Source organism: Thermobia domestica, chromosome 5 (assembly GCF_964235325.1).
Source record: "Thermobia domestica chromosome 5, izTheDome1.hap1.1, whole genome shotgun sequence".
In the NCBI taxonomy this organism is placed as follows: domain Eukaryota; kingdom Metazoa; phylum Arthropoda; class Insecta; order Zygentoma; family Lepismatidae; genus Thermobia; species Thermobia domestica.
In genome coordinates this window covers 74,120,750-74,137,345 of record NC_137458.1, presented here as the reverse complement: position 1 = coordinate 74,137,345, position 16,596 = coordinate 74,120,750, and positions in this window count along the sequence as shown.

The window sequence follows — 16,596 nt, the reverse complement described above, 5'->3', positions numbered from 1 at the left end:
ATGTTTGCTTGTAAGCAGTGTTAGGCAAATTTCAATTGAATTAACAATTAATCTGTAAATTTAAATGTTAATTGCAATTAACAATTGAAATAAGTAATGGTTAATTTTTAATTGCAGTTGGCCATTAATAATGGAGAATCAATTGCAATTAATCAATCGATTGAAAGTAATTGCAGTGGAAAGTAATTGCAATTGAATTCAGTCATTCAATTGCAATTGAAATTAATTGGAAATTAATTCAATTGCAATTGATTTCCACAGATATTACTTTCAATGGAATGATCAATTGCAATTGATTTTCACAGATTAATTTTCAACACCGTAGTTCAGAAAGGGCGTGGGGCAATGAAAACTTTAGCCACGACCAATTGACTCACCACCCATTGTTAACCACGACCCACCGTGACCCACTCTGACCCACCACCCACCATGAACCACTCTCACCCACTGTGACCCACAGACGCAACAAAACCCATTGTCATCAACTCTGACCCATGATTCACGCCCTTTTCTCTACTGACTAAAGAGTTTAAACTTGTAATAAAACAAGCCTATAATTATCACTCATCGGAGTTTGAATTTTTACAATCAATCGCTCAAGCACCGCTCTATAACAATAACGGCGGATCTGGCCTTTCTAATATAAATAAAATATAAAGAGTTTGTTTGTGTCTGTCTGTCTATCTCTGTGGACCAGACGAGTAAACAAAAACTTTTCAAAATTTCGTCACGGGTAACTTGGTCTAGGCCCCAGATCAAGACGAAGAGTTTTTTTTTTTTAATTTCGAACTAGGGGGTCTAAGGGTGACATTTACCGGGTCCGGCCTGGGGACCAGACAAATTTACCGAGAGTAACCAAATTTTGTCGATTTCATAGTTTTCACGGTTGCCGAGATAAATGGTGAAACTCCGATCGCATTAACTTCCAAATCCATCCTATTCGGCTGCGGGCCGGGAGTCAACGGGGGGATACCGAAACATAAAAGTAATCCAAAATGACCCATATTAGTGTCAAATCCATAGTTTTCGCGGTCGCTGAGATCAATGGTGACACTAACATTAGCGATGACTTTGAAATTCATCCACCGTTGTATGCGTGCCTTGGGTCACCAGAGGGAGGAATTCCGAGACAAGTAAAATTAATCGAAAATGACCTATATTAATGTCAAATCCATAGTTTTCAGGGTCGTTGAGCTCAATGGTGAAACTCAAGACCGCGTTTACTTTCACATTTAGCTCCCATCAGCTAAGGAACGGTGCATTATAAAGAGGATCACGAAAATTGTAAAAATAGTCCACAATGACCGATATTAGTGTCAAACCGTAGTTTTCCCTTTCGCTTAGATCAATGGTGATACTTTCATTAGAGATGATTTTCAAATTGAACCACTATTGTATGCGGGCCGGGAGTCACCGGGGAAGGATAATTACGAGACATGTAAAAATAATGGAAAATGGCCGATATTAGTGTCAAATCCATAGTTTTCGCTGTCGCTGAGATGAATGGTGGTACTTCCACAGGCGCTGACTTCCAAGTACAGCCCCATCGCCTGCGGGCCAAATGGGTTGTTTTTTTTTCAAAATTGGAACCAGAGGATCATAGGGGCTTTTACCGAAATATGTAAAAGTAGTAGAAAATGGCAGATGTTAGTGTCACATTCATAGTCTTCGCGGCATCGGCTGGAGGCCAAAGGAGATTTTTTCACAATTCGAACCAAAGGGGTCTGAGAGGGGTTCACCGGGACATGTAAAAGTACTAGAAAATGACCAATATTTGTGTCGAATCCATATTTATCGGGGTTGCTCAGATGTATAGTGACACCACCGATATTGTTTACGTTCAAATTCAGTCCCTATCAGCCTTCCCAATGAAAACACATATACGTTGTTGGATATATATTCACACAAAATATATTCAATTTTATAAATGTTTCTTGGTTGTTCTCTCAGTGTTCAGTTTGTTTACATTGATATTTTATCTGATCCGTGCGAAGAACGGGCATAACAGCTAGTACGAAATTGTAAAGTGTGTGTCATGGACCAAATTAGAATGAATTCAATTATATAGATAATTATTATAATTATCATTGATAATTATTACCTTGTTGAATTATAAATACTTTTCAGTGGAAAAAAGAATAAAATTGGGTCCCAAATCAACGTAAAGTAGACCAACGTAAAAGAAAAAGTCTAAAATTTTCCATATAATTAAGCGTATCGTACAAACTTAAAATTTCCATTTTTTCTGTCGTTTTGTGCGGCTATTTCTAAGTTTTATGCGTCACCGGAAATGGGTCAATGTTATCCTACAAATATGGAAATGTTAATGATGTTCCATCAGGAACAATTTCGAGGTCCTTTCCCTCACATCGTCTTGTGCATGTTTTATACCGTTTTTAAGCCTATTTCCACGTTTTGTGAATCAATGGTAGTGGATCAAAATGGGCATTCAGTGTGGGACGAAAAATGACCCACTGTCCCACCAGTATCGAATTTCGAGGTCGTTTTTTTCGTATTGTTTAGTGCATGTTTTGTACAGTTTCTGTGCATATTTTCACGTTTTGTGCGCCACCAAAAGTGGGTCAAAGAGGACCTACAAACATGGCAGAAAAGGATATATTCATCACACTTTCAAGATCCATTTTGACCCACTTCCAGTGATGCATAAAGCGACACAAATCATGAATAAAAATTTGAAGGAAACGACCTCGACATTCGATGGTGACGGAACAGCATTAAGTTATTCCGCTATACTTGTAGGCCATTTTGAGCCATTTTCGTTGTCGCACTAGAGTGGAAATAGGAGCACAAAACTGTACAAATCAGGCATTATACGATGCGAAAGAAATGACCTTCAAATTCGATTGTGGCGGAACAATGGCTTGTTTTCTTCATACCTTGATGGACCATTTTGACGCATTTCTGGTGATGCTCAAAACGTAGAAGTAGGCGAACAGAACGGTACAAAATACAAGCTTAACGATGTGAAGGAAACGTCCTTCAAATTCATTGGTGGAGGAACAGCATTAACTTGTTTCGTTATATTCGTAGGTCCATTTTGACCCACTTCCGGTGACGCACAAAACGTTCAAAACAGGCATTAACGACGCGAAAGAAACGACCCGAAATTCGATAGTGCCAGAACAGTGAGCCATTTTCATCACACTTGGAAGCCCATTTTGACACACTTCTGGTGACGCACAAAACGTGGAAATAGGGGCACGAAACGGCACGAAACATTCACTAGTCGATGCGAAAGGAAGGACCTCGAAATTCGGTAGTGGCGGAGCAGTGGGTCATTTTTGTCCCACCTTCAAAGTCCATTTTGACTCCTACTTTAAAGGCCGTTTAACTCACCTCGGGTGATGCAGAAGACGAGAACTAGGTGCAGAAAACTTTAAAAAAAAAGCACTAAGCGATGAGAAAGAAACGATCTAGAAATTAGAGAGTGTCGGAACAGTGAGCCATTTTCATCACACTTGGAGGCCCATTTTGACACACTTCTGGTGACACACAAAACGTGGAAATAGGGGTACAAAACGGCACAAAACAGGCACTCAATGCGAAAGGAAGGACATCAAAATTCGGTAGTGATGTCGCAGTGAGTCATTTAACTCCCACTTTGAAGGCCCGTTTAAGTAACCTCGGGTGATGCACAAGACGAGAAATAGATGCAGAAAACTTTTTTTAAAAAAAATAGGCACTAAACGATGCAAAAGAAACGACCTAGAAATTCGATAATTGCGGAACAGTGGGTCATTTTCATCACACTTTGGAGGCCGATTTTGACACACTTCTGGAGACGCACAAGACGTGGAAATAGGGGAACAAAACGGTACGAAACATTCACTAGTCGATGCGAAAAGAAGGACCTCAAAATTCGGTAGTGGCGGAGCAGTGGGTCATTTTCGTCCCACCTTCGAAGCCCATTTTGGCCGTCTTCCAGTAACACACAAAACGTCGAAATAGGCGCACAAAAGGGTACGCGATGTGAAATTAACGACCTCGAAATTCGATAGTGGCGGAACTCTTGGTCATTTTCGTCCCATCTTGGAAGCCCATTTTGACCCACTTCCGGTGACGCACAAAACGTGGAAATACGCGCTCAAAACGGCAAGAAACTGGCACTAAACGATGCGAAAGAAGCGACCTCGAAATTCGCTGGTTACGGGAAAGTGATTCATTTTCGCCCCACCTTAGGGACTCATTTTAAGCCACTTCCCATGACGCACAAAACGTGGAAGTAGACGCACAAAACGGCACAAAACGATGTTAAGGAAATGACCTCGAAATTCATTGGTGGCGGATCAGTAATAACTTGTTCCGCCACATTTGTAGGCCAATTTTGATCCACTTCCAGTGGCGCACAAAATGTGAGAATAAGCGCACAAAAGTAGCAAAACAATGTACCTCCAAAATTCGTTGGTGGTGGAACAAGTTAATGATGCCGTGAGCACCAATATAAGTATATAATGTAGTTCTTACCATCAAGACTGAGAACTGCACGGTCCCATTTTTTTAGCAAAAGTAGAAGCCCAACCGGGATAGTGATGTCAACTGCCTCGGCTCGGTTTAAGTGAGAGAACAGCTTGAGCTGGCATTGTTGGGATGACCCATTGACTGAGCTGAATTGAGCCGATGGCTTGAGCCGGCCCGGTAGGGACGAATCATCGAGTCGGCTCGATTGGAGCCAATGGCTCGAACCAGCTCTGTTGAAACGAGTCCATCGGCTGGGTTCGAGTTTGATTGACTGAACTGATGGTTGGGGTAAGCAATCAGCTCGGTTCGGTTCGGCTCGGGTGAGCCATCGGTTCGAACTGGCTCGGTTGGGTGAGCTGTTGGCTAGGTTCACTTCTCGGTTCGGCTTGATAAGTGAATGATCTGTGAGCGAGCCGCTTGAATTGTTGACAACCCTAAACCCATGTCAAGCAGTTTTGAACATGTTTGGCTGGAGTCCTATAACTTTTAACAGTTATTGGTTCTAGCGCGAATACTTGCTTCTCCTGAACTCAAACCTAAAAGCTAGTGACCAATGTCCCTGCCTCCTGAAGATTTCTTGACGACCGAGATCGACAGTCAACTAGTTTTTAGTATTCTGATACAAACCGCCTATATTTCGTGGTTATACATGCTGCTATAATATTGTGTATTTCAGATGTAAAGCATCACGGGCAGTAGCCAATCTGTGCGATATTCCGCGCGGTGTTGCCGGATTTCGGACTCCCCTTTCCCTTCTCGCTCTTCCTCTAGTCGAGATTATTACACATACATTGGCAACATTATTCATAATGTAAATATACTATTCCAGCAAACTCAAAGATTTTGGCTGTGTATCCTAGAAGTATATATAGCAACTGAATAACCTACCTATTAACTTATTCCAGTGGAACTGCTAAACGTTCGTCTTCAACACTACTTTCACTATCGTCTATGTCAATTAATATTTCGCCATTGTCTGAATCTGACTCTTGTAAATGTATTATTATGAGTTCCAAAAATTGTAAACACAAAAAATAATTCTTCGAGCTTCACTTCGTAGCACTTTTTCTTTTAAAAGAAAATTCCGCACTTGTACTCGGTTTCCTTAAAGACATTGTCAACTATAATTTTGGAGAACAAATGAACTACCACGAAAGAAAGCAACCCAGACACTGATGAATTCTGTTTATGCTACAAGAGAAGTTGCGTTCCTACACACACAACTAGCTTCTTTGGTTCCATGTATGTTCCTATAATAACATACTCTTATACTTGATGTAGGTCTCACAACAACAATCCATCTGATTCGTAAGCAACACGATATGGTCGAGTTTGTTTTGGGTTACAATAATTTATGACACCACTCAGACGCCTGGTGCTTTTGCATCCCTGCTAGAGCAGTAAAGAAGGAGTACGTAATTGGCCACACATACGTAAGGTATTGAAACGAAGAAAAAAAATAATACTGCCTTTCTTCTGTCGAATAAGGAAGAATCTTGCATGAAGGCAATTTCAAAACAATATTACGAATGTCCCATACCTTCTGTTCTTATATATATTGGGTTGAGTTGCTTTTAGTCTAGCTTTCAGCAGCGAGGCTATATGAGAAGTGGACCTACTGATTAACGTGGAATCTGAACCACATGAGCTCCCGCCGGGAATCGCATATATATATATGAATCAGATTGCAGAGGCTTGTTATTTAACTCGATCGCTTACTATTCTCAAGGGTGTAGAAACGGGGGGAAAGGGGGCCTTGACTTTCCATACTATTTCCAGTCCCGAAATGAGGTTCATCTGGTATATGTTTAGTTAACTTATTTAGTAGTTAATGCAAATTAGGAACGTTTATAATAAAATACGATTTAAAAAAGAAAAAAAAAGAAAACCATCAATACAGTTTCTGTACCTAATTACAAGGACGCTGATTTCTCTGTAATTTTTTTTTGGGGGGGGGCATTCAGATACAGAAAGCATATATGATGATTTTAAGACAAATTGCATTGAAATTATGCCTAATATTGCAAATTTACAAATAAAATGAGGGGGCCCTGGCTCCCTCAGTCCCCCCAGGATCGGCGCCCTTGCCTAATTAAAACAACTAACATTAATTATATGCTTTATATTCTCATTTCCCTAACTGGACGTTCACCGTGTGATCTCACTACTATATTATTGCATAATAATATCTGAGTTGATATTTTTTCGAGTTTTTTTTTTTCCTTTAGTATTTTAACCTACATAAAACAAAGTCGGATAAACAGACTGCTAGAAACAGCATTTGTTTTCTTATGAATAGCTTATTGATTTATCTCTTACAATCCGGTTTTCAACTTCAGTACTGTCAAGATCCGTCTTTTGTTAAGGTAGCATCGAGAAAACAATATGTGTATAGTATACATGGTGAATTAAAATGCTTTCATATTCTGAAATAGGTCATTTGTTCTGTTTTTAATGTGTGAAAAGTTTTCCTCCCCCTGAAAAAAATGTTCCCCTAGAACAACCTGTTGGTTACACCCCTGATTATCCTTTAATAAAAGTTGAGTTCCATTTCCAAATCGAAGAAAAATCCACTGGAAATTAGACGGGACTCAACGCTCGTTTTACTAATTGTTTTATATGGAAACTTTCAAAGCCTGTATCATGACAACCAGTTGTCATAAAAAGATGTAGTTTTCACGTATGTGTTCGTAATTCTTTTCTCTACTTCGTAAAGTGAGCAGTTAATGTGCTAATACAATATTTCTAATAAGCGCCTCTGCTATTGTCAAGATTCGCAGTAGCGCGAGAAGTCAGCGTGCAGAACTGCTTGTCGCGAATTGTCAACACCGCTCAAAGCCAATTGGACGCCGCGTGAAGCCAACTCAAGGCCATGCCGCTTATCATTTGAAATATGCTATAATAATTAGTTATAGTAGTAGTAGTAGTAGTATCATTGATAATTATATTGTCTATGTAGGATAATTGAAGAGAGTAGTACACAAAAGATTTAGCTCAAATTGGCTCTTTTTTGCTCGACTCGACTGGAAACTTGATCCAAATTCGAGTCGAGTTGGGGGAAACTTTTCGAGCCGAGTTCTCGATACGTGCTCAAAAATGTCTGCTTCGAGTAGAGTCGAGTTTTAAAGAAAACTAGCTCGAACTCGCTCGTGCCCATCCCTATTGTATGCATGACGGGCATATAGAGTTCTTTCGAGGGGGATAGAACCATAAACACAATATATTTAAAAAATACTTAGTTTCACGGTTGTCTTCCCAGGGGTGCAAAGGGATGGTAGTTATCCAGCATTTCTTATAAGTACCTTATTTGAAATATGTAAAACAGTAACAAGTGAACAACACAATATACATACATCTTCTTATCTTCAGTTTTAATTGCTGATTTCAATTGCAATTAACAATTACAATTTTCAATTGTCAATTGCAATTAACAATTAAATATTTCAATTGCACCCTTTGCAACTGACAATTAATAATTAAAAGTTTCAATTGCCTGGTGACCAATTAACAATGAACAATTGACGAAAATGTAATTGCAAATTTTATGATTGAATTCAATTGCAATTGAAAGTAATTGTCAATTACAAATTGAAATCAATTGCAATTGATTTTCAGAGCAATTACTTTCAATTGATTGATCAATTGCAATTGATTTCAATTGATTTTGCAAAACACTGCTTGTAAGGCATCAAGGAAGACAGGGGCTGGATGGAGGGATCCTCTCCAATATCTTAGTCCCTGCCATCTACGAAAAATATATAGAACTCCGTGTGTTCTTTCAAGTATAAACTGGTAGAATTATTTTTTTCAGTTTTGAAATGAAAAATAAATCAATTAAATAAATCAAAATCTTATTTCGTTGCTTTTTCTTCGACATGGGAAACTCGCATATGGGTTAAGACGGGGAAGATGGTGTTATCTGATAAATAATTTCTCGCGCAAAATTAGCCATGCAGAAAGGGACAGTGTTTAGGTAATCGTTTACTCGCCACATAAAATACTACTAACTTATTGAACATAATTGATTCAACTTTAAATGTCGTGTCAAGTTCAAGTGTTAGTTCGCTAAATTGAGGGTCTGAACATCATGTCTTCAAACCCACCTTTGGGTTGTTTAATTGTAGCTTGTTAAAACTGTTACGTAATAGACTAGTAGCTTCTCACGATGAAATTAATGTTCATATAAGAAGTACAGTTGAAGATGAAAAACAACTGCAAAGGTGTATGGACTTGTGAAGCTCAACAAATTTGCACCCCTTAAGTTAATCGTGAAAGCGTTAACAATAGAGAAAAATAAAATGATCTGAAATACCACTACGTGGAAAAAGTAAATCTATGTTTCTCGTGGATGGTACATTCTGTCCCTTACTATAACCACAAAATCGGTACGCATATCTTTCTACCACCTGGCGATTTAATTAAATATTTTAAAGGTTTTAAAGGCCAAAACCATAAGAAAATTGAAAAACGCATTTTTTATTTTTTTATTCCTTATTTATTATTATTATTACTATTTTCTTTCCAGTTCACACAAGACGCTATATGAACGTCTTGTAAAGGGTAAACGTAATAAAAATAGAAAAACTACGCTCCTTCACAGCTTGAGACTTACAGCGATCACCCATATATTCCCGGAGTAGATGATCTGTGTAATCTCCGCGACCCGAGTTCGAACTTTCCTTGTGCTTTTATTTTATGTTTTAATTGATCGTAAAAAAAAAACTACAGAAAAAACATGATAAGCGTATAATGTGCGATTCGAAATACTGTAATTTTCTTTCGTTTATTATTATTATTATTATTATTATTATTATTATTATTATTATTATTATTATTATTATTATTATTATTATTATTATTATTATTATTATTATTGTCAAACGAGGTATGATGTAGCTTTTACAAGAATACTGACCGTTCAACATTTTACTATTAATAAAAACTTTAAATCGGTTTACAGTTGAAAAATAAATTCAGTACTCTTCAATACTATGCCACAACTGTGATTTGTGGGGTCAGTACGTTGGTTTCTATCATCTTTATTTCAGGATCTAAATACAATTAAAGTAATTTTTTACATATAAAAGGGGCACGGTGTCATAGAGGTAGAGAATTCACCTGCGGTGGTTGGGGATCCTGGTTTGATCCCAGCTCGCGCCTATAAGCTCTGTGGTGAACAAACATCGTGTTTGTGGGTTTTCATGGTGTTCATTGACTTTACTCATTAGACTACTACATTCATTTCTCATCATCAGCGTCTATTTTAGCCTAGCCGGCATATTCGTGGGAGTTAAAACTTAAAGATTTCATTTAATTTTACGTTAAGATATAAAAGGCTCAACTTTCGTTCTTAGCACGTTGACTGCCACAGCGGAATTGGGTAAGGTGAATTATAAGGCCAAATTTATTGGAGGAAAATATGTATCAAAATGATCGAACAATTTCTGTCTGGAAACCAAGGATGCCGATCATCTTTCTGAGGCCAGAGAATTTATTTTAGAATTGAAACTTATGTGTTTTTGCATAACCGGTAATTCACACGACTTCAAGAGAATGGAAGCTATGCCTGTGACTCACATATGGTGCACATGGCTACGCAAAGTAAACCTTCTCTGAATCACCGGTGATGCACATGACGGTCAGCTTGTTAACCTAACACACAGCAGAATTTAAAATATCACTGTGGCATTAAATTTCGTTACATAAATAAATTAAGAAGTGAATAAATATATATTTGATAATCTCAAAGACAATGTGACAATTATTGTGAACGACTCTGTAAATACATTAATCAATGATTTACAATAAAATAAACTTCAATGAACTGGAAGTTTTTGGAAGTTAGCAAAAATATTTTCCTTTTATATTGAAACACAAAGTTTCTGTAATAACTAGGAACACTTCAGCTTGAAATATACCTCTTAAACTTTGTTCTCGGTAGAATGTGAAATATGTTAGAACTTGAAATCTTGAATAACTCAACACAAGTTTGAGGTCCACAGTTACAATAATGTTGTTCCAAACTGACTGAACTAAAGATGAATCGAGGGACTGTTCACTGAACCACCTCCTGTTTCCCGATTTGCTTATAATTCAACATAATTAATTATGAGACTACTTCATGCCGGATTTATGTCAAAAGATATTTTTCTTTCGTGTATATTTCAGGAATAACAAGTAACGTCAATATTTTATTATCTGATGTGATCAAGTTCAATAATGCCAAAACTACTTTGCTACTTTGTTTGATAGGAACCTCTTTTTATGGATGACCTTACATCAAATGCTTTTCTTAAGGTTTCCGAATATATCTGAAGGTCTTACAGTACGTTCCCTACTATACGTGCATACTTATCCTGTTTTATACAAAATAAAATAATATGAAGAAGATCTATCTCTAGAATATTAGTTATTAGTTTTATTATTTTGTTTGAGTTTAGCGTCCCGTTCAGCAGCGAGGCAAAATGAGGCGTAGAACTACAGTTTAAAGTGTGATCCGAAGCGCATGAGCTCCCGTCGAGAATTGAACTACACTTTTAGAATGAGATATCTGACAACAGTCAGATCTTACCTGTTGGGGCAGGAACAAACCTTGTATTATACTTGGTATTATTAACCAGTGGTTGTTAACTGCTTAAGAATTTCGCGACTTGGAAGCAGCCAGACATGTGTAATGGTATTAGGCGAATAGACCTGGAGACGACGAGATATCATCTAACACATTGAGAATTTCTATGATCTTGTTAACTTAATATGGTCTAGTAGGTAGCGCGTATGTTTTTGTTGCGTGTAAATCTTCGGTTTGATTTCCTTTGTGAGATCAAATTCATTTTACTTTAACTTTTATCTTTACTTGCATTAAGATTATCCTTACTATTTTTATGTTAAGTGAAAGGTTTCCAATTAAAGTTCATGTAGAAAATAAGGCTACTGGAGTCAGAAGAGCCCTTACAAAAGTTATGTTTTCAGGTTTTACGTTACATGGTTATACCGGCTAAGCTAAAGGAGTCATCGATAATGAGAACGAAAGAAATAGTGGAAAAATGAATATGGAAGGAAACAGAATCCCGAGATACCCTACTCATATGGCGTTTGTCTAGCACAATGCCCACTGGGCAGGAGCTGGGATGGGTGCAGGGACACAAGCTCTAGAGCTGAGCGGGCTACAACTAAAACAAACATACAGAGAGAGTTTAACCTTTTCTGGAACAGTGTAAGCCATTAAATTCACTAAACTTCAGTAATAATAATAATAATAATAATAATAATAATAATAATAATAATAATAATAATAATAATAATAATAATTTATTATTTATTATCGCTGCCTATTACAGGAGTTTATCCCAGTTACAAATTACAACAGGCTTACGAAATTTATATTATTTCTACAAATGAACAATAGAAGACAAAATAAAAATAGAAGAAACAAAATAAATAAAAATATCCACAAGAAAATATCAGATCATACAATGGCAAAATGCTAAATGCATAGGGAGAAAGCAGGAAGTGAATAAAATAACATTAAGAAAAGATAAACAAACTACCAAATCACATACGACCAAAAAACAATAGAAAATACATTAGAAGTCTGATATACTGATTTTTATAAACACAGGAACAGTGAGATACTTCTAAAGTGGTTTTATAAAGCCATCTTTTAGTGAAGGAGAATAGCAAAGTCCATAAACTAAGTTATCAAAGCAATTTTTAATAGATACAAGATTGTTACTAAGCAAAATCAAAATCGTAACAATAGAAGGATTATTCAAATATTAAGGACTTACGTTAGTATCATGTTACAATTAAATTGGCTTATATAATAAGTAGATATAGAAATATCAATAATATAGATAATCTAATCGTGGTAAAATTGTTATAAGCGATCTTATGTAGGCAATACGTGGCATAGCAAAATCAATTTCAATATTATTTAGTATTAAATTGTTAAATAATCTACACATACTTATCAAGGGTGTATTCAAATGTGCAATGGTTTTGGATCTTCTACAAATAAATGGCAATGTTTTCCTCAGACAGTTATGTGTAATATTAAAATTTAATAAATGCAAACACTCAGGACTATCAACAATTTCATTTACTAACTTAAAAAGAAATATAAATTGAGAATACCTTCGTCTAGCAGATAATGTTCCAATATCAAATAAACTTAGAAGAGTTGCATACGATATTTTATCTTCATAAGAGTTTATTCTACATGTTTTGTAATATAAGTATCTCAAAAACTTATTCTGAATCCGTTCAATTTTTGCAATGTACTGCTTATAATACGGTGTCCAAACTATACTTGCATAATCAAGTTTCCTTCGTACTAGAAATTTGAATAACATAATAATGACATATGGATTATTAAAATCTCTAGTACTTCATTTCACAAAACTTAGAGATTTGAAAGCTTCATTGACAACCTTTTTTATATGTGCGTTAAAACACAATTTGGTATTTACAATGACACCCAAATCATTTACCTCGTGAACACGGTTAAGAATAGTATTTGTTAAGGTGTAATTATAATGTATAGGGTTTCTAATGTTTTGAAAATGTCATTACATTACATTTATTTATATTAAAATATTTCAACACTCCAGAAATAGCAGTTATTCAAATCCCTCTGAAGCCTTAGAACATCGCCAAGTTCTTCTATTTCCTTGTATAATTTCATATCATCCGCAAATAATAAACAGTGTGAATATTCAAGTACAGATGGTAAAGTGGAAAGAAAAGAGGTCCAAGATTAGAGCCTTGTGGTATGCCCGAATTAACATCAAATAATGGAGAACTGTGATTATTATACACAGTATATTGTTCTCGACCTTTTAAGTAAGAAGAAATTAATAATAGTAGTTGCTTAGGAAAGCCATAATTAGATAATTTTGCAAGTTATACAGCATGATCTAGCTTACCAAAGGCCTTTGGAAAATCTGTATAAATTACATCCACTGAAAGACATTATTAAGGGAATCCGCAATAGACTGAAAAATATAAATAAATTAGTAACAGTCGATCTTCGTGGATAAAATCCATGTTGAAAATTAGATATGTATGGTTTGACATGATGAAATATTCTATTATAGAGAATATGCTCAAATATTTTAGCTACCGAGGAAATTAGAGATATTGGTCTATTACTTTCAATACTCTTGCCATCTCCTTTCTTAAGTATTGGACGAATTTCACTAATTTTCCAGATTTCTAATTTTGAAGTTTTTAATATCAAATTATAAATGTAATTTAACACTTTTATTAAAACTTCTCCACATCCTTTTAATAAATAAGTTGGCAACAGATCGGGCCCACTTAATTTAGAAGATTTTAACTTTTTAATAGCCTCTTTAATTTCACATTCAGAAATGGAATTCACTGTCAAACAATAAGGTATGATTGACTTGGTATGGGAGATAATATCGTAATCAGAAGGCTGAGGAGAGTAAACACTTTTGAAATATTGAGCAAAGTTGTAAGCTATGTCCGCATCTGTTGCAACTACTTTACCTTTGAAAGTCATATGACTTATTCTTAAATTTTGATTCTTCTTATTTTTAATATAATTCCAAAAATTTTTAGGATTATCCTTCAATGCCATTTCTGACTGATTTATATATAAAGCATAAGCCCTTTTAATCAACGTTTGTGATTTTCTTCGCAATTCCTTAAATTTATTTAAATTGTAGTCGGACGTTTTATATGTGTTTCCTATAATAATACTTTTCTTTCAATGTATTAATATTTTCTAATGTAAACCAACATGGATATTGATACTTCTTAGATATTTTTTCTTTTTGGCACTTTTCTTTCAATAGTAGTATTAAGAACATCGTAAAAATATTTGACAGCTTTATCAGCATCATTTATATTATATAGATGCATCCAATTTTGTAGCTCAAGTTGTTTATAAAGGTTATAAATATTGGCCTTATTAAAATTAAACAAAGTACTTGAGTTGGGTTTTATACTTGGTGTGAAATTTCCAAGATTAATATTAAAATTAAGAGATGGATGATGATTATCTTCTGTCAATAATGGAAATATATTTCTAGTTAGATTAATATCATATCCAAAATTAGACAAAACAAAGTCCAAAGTTTTCCAATACATAAATCTTATTAAATTATGCGATGTTAAATTATGTAAAGAAATGGAATTCGCCAACGTACTACAAACAGCCCCACCCTGCAATAAATCAAAATCAGCATCCATAATTGATGATATATTAAAATCACCCAAAACAAGCAAAATTTGATCATATATGTCATCTATTTCCTCTAATTTTTGAACGAAATCATCATAGGTTAATACTTGACTCTTCGGTGGAAAGTATACCAATACTATATAAAAACTTCTTCTAGATATAGTAACTTTTAGACAAAGAACTTCAATAAAATTTACTGTTATAGATACCTCAGATACACAATAATCTCTTAAAATAGGTATGAGAACACCACCGCCATTTTTATGAGTCCTATCACACCGATAAACATTATACCTTTGGTCAATAAATTCACCATTGTATATACCCTCACACAGCCAAGTTTCAGTTAGTAATATTATATCAATGCTTGAAGCTGCAATATTTGTATATAATTCTATAAGTTTACTACGTATTCCTCTAACATTCAGATAATTTAAATGTATCAAATTATGGCTTTGACTCCTGTATCTATGTCAGATTTTTTACTTCTTCAACTGTGTTAAGTGTATATACAAAAGTATCATCAGCTTTCTTCTTTAGTCGGATATTACCAGCATAGTCCATCCACAAGTAGTCATAATTTTCTTCTCTCTTAACTTTTCTCGCTTCACTAAAGACTATTCGCCTATGCAATGTCAGACTTTGGTTAATATAGACAGGACCTCCAATAGATAAACCGAGATCTTTACAGGATAAATTTCTTTTGACCTTCTTTTGTTTTATAAACCTATCCTTGTCAGAACGCTTAACAAATTTTAGGATGATACATGGATTTGGCTGATTAGGTGATTTTTTTTAATCTATGACAAACATCGATCATATTCTCGGTTACATCAATATTAAGTGCACCATCAACCTTTTTGACTATGTCATTAACATCTTCATTAGGTAGGAAGTATGGTAGGAACATGGACTCATATTGGATATTATAGATTATCCTGGTTTAACATCGACAGCTGTAAACACATGTACGATTTCAAAACTATAATCAAATCATTATAGTGAACGTGGGTTTGAAGGAATTACATGGCGAAGAACATGAAGAAATTCTAAGACTTACCAGGATTTTCTTCTGATTATAAAGAAATTATGTGGAAAGGAGGATTGAAATAAACATTTAAATGAAGTGGTTCTGATGATAATGCATTTGGTAAACAAAAAAGGCAAATGGAACATATGAGAATGATCAACCACATTCAGGTAAAGTTAAGATTACAAATATGGAGTTGATAATGCCTATAGTTGATCATGTAGCTAACTATGCTACCATGCTAAGATCTAACATGTTAAAAAGTCGGTAAGATTCCTATTTCCTTCAACACATAACAATGTTTACAGAAATCAGTTACAGGCAAATATTTGGAATTCGGTCTAACCACACAATTTAAGTCAAGTGAATTTGATATGCCTAATTTCCTGATTGTGTTTTTCCAAAGTGATAGGAATGATAATCAAGAAAGAGATTCAAGCTATTTTGATCATTGTAAAGTCCAGAATATCCATTTTCGTAATTCTAGAAATGAGTCTTCTCTTTTAGAATCTTTGAACTTAGATTTTGAGAAACATAAATATCTCAAATCTTACGAAATGTGTACGATATGTAAGAGAGCAACAATTAGAAACGCTGAGATGTTTTATTATTCTAAAGAGTTTTTTTAAGAAATAGACCAATGTTTGTAATTAGCACAAGTAAGCATAAATCAGTAACTGTAAGTGATAGAACTAATTTGAAAGTGACTGTTAATTTTGAAAGCGATGTACCAGATAAAACGATTTTTTATGTTGTAATGATTGGTAAGAAAAACTTTGAATAAGATGTGCAAAAAGAAAAATGATTGGGAAGATATAAATCGATTATATGTTTATTAGATTTGGTTAGTTTGTAAATATTTTGATGGTAATATAAA